Genomic DNA, 1,532 nt, shown 5'->3' on the forward strand with positions numbered 1-1,532 from the left:
TGAAAAAAAAAAAAAAATCGTCGATGGTGGATATGGCGCGTCTGCAGAGCCAGGTCGCGGGTTCGATTCCCACCCGAGGATGACTCTTTATCCTAAACAGATAAATGTCTTTCACAAACGGCTGGATTTCATTTATCTTGTTCTCCTCATCTCTTCGATTACTGGACAACAAGATCTCCCTCTTTTGTTACAGTTCCCTCTATCAAACCGCGTCTTGAAAAAAAAAAAAAGAAAAAGAAAAATCAACTTCATTATCACCCTCCCATGTTAAATTTAATAATACATACTCTAGGTAAGAAAAGGGGCCTCAAGAGGGACGAGAGAACGCCCCCCGGCCCCCCATAGATTTAATCGATGGTACCTCCACTCACTGGTTCACTCTCGTGTGAACGAACCTTATTTCTAACCTCACTTTTCTCGCACATGGCAATGTTTACATTTTGGTACCGCGAAAATTTGAATTTTTGAAAACGAGAAAAGTGAAAAAGTTGAAAGTGGTGGCTGTTTTTGATTATTTTACCTTAAAAAATACAATAAATACATATAATTGTAGATTATTTCCTTTGAAACTCTTCAATACCTTCTCAGGTATGACTGTGGATAAAGTTTTGAAAATTTGATAACCATGAGAAACATGGTTTCATAAAAAAATAGAAAGTAACAAGAGTTTCCCTTGGATCACCATCACCATATTATTTTCAAGTCTGTTTCCCTGAAGAAAGAGACAAAATGAAGAACAAGAAGGGCCATAACTGGAAAGCTCGACAAGTAGTAGAGGCAACAGTCATAGAGAATCCATCTCAGAAGGTAAGCATAATTTTGAAATATTTCAATCTGCAGTGATGATTTGGATAGTTCCTGGTATGGGAGTGATTGCCTATGGATTTCTACAGACAATCAATAGGTATATTGTTTTTAATAGGGGTTTGACATCACTATGTAATTTGCAACGTTTACTCTCCGTTTGGTGGCAAGCTACCAACCTCCTCATATCAACCTCACCCAGCCTAAGGGGCTGGAAAAGGCAGCATGTAATTGCCCATAAATTGGTCATCCATCTGGATACCATACCATTGGTTAATAATCCAGTGGAACTATTACATTACTTATCAGTTATCCTCATGTGTTTTAGGTATTAAACTATAGTAACAATCACCTATTCTTCTTTCCAGGTCTCCGTAGATTTTGAAACAAAAGCAGACTCATATGATGCAGCCAACCCTCTGGTGTTACCATCCAAGAAAAGACAAACTAAAATCAAGAAAACCAACATTCAAGTCAAGAAGCTTCTCTCTAAAACTCAGAGGAAAAAGCTGGAAAAAATTGTAGAGAAAAAGAAGAAGAAAGAGAATGTAAGTTTTATTGATTTTTTTTTCTTGCAAATTTAGTGTTTGGTAAAGTTATAGCAAGTACACTTTATTGTGTATCTTTTCAGTAAATAACTACTTAGATTCAACATCCCTCATAAATTTACTTCAAGTTAACATGTTACCTACTGAGGAAGGTGAAATATAAAATTAGGTATAAGAGTC

This window comes from Diaphorina citri, unplaced genomic scaffold (assembly GCF_000475195.1).
Source record: "Diaphorina citri unplaced genomic scaffold, Diaci psyllid genome assembly version 1.1 scaffold5473, whole genome shotgun sequence".
In the NCBI taxonomy this organism is placed as follows: Eukaryota; Metazoa; Arthropoda; class Insecta; order Hemiptera; family Psyllidae; genus Diaphorina; species Diaphorina citri.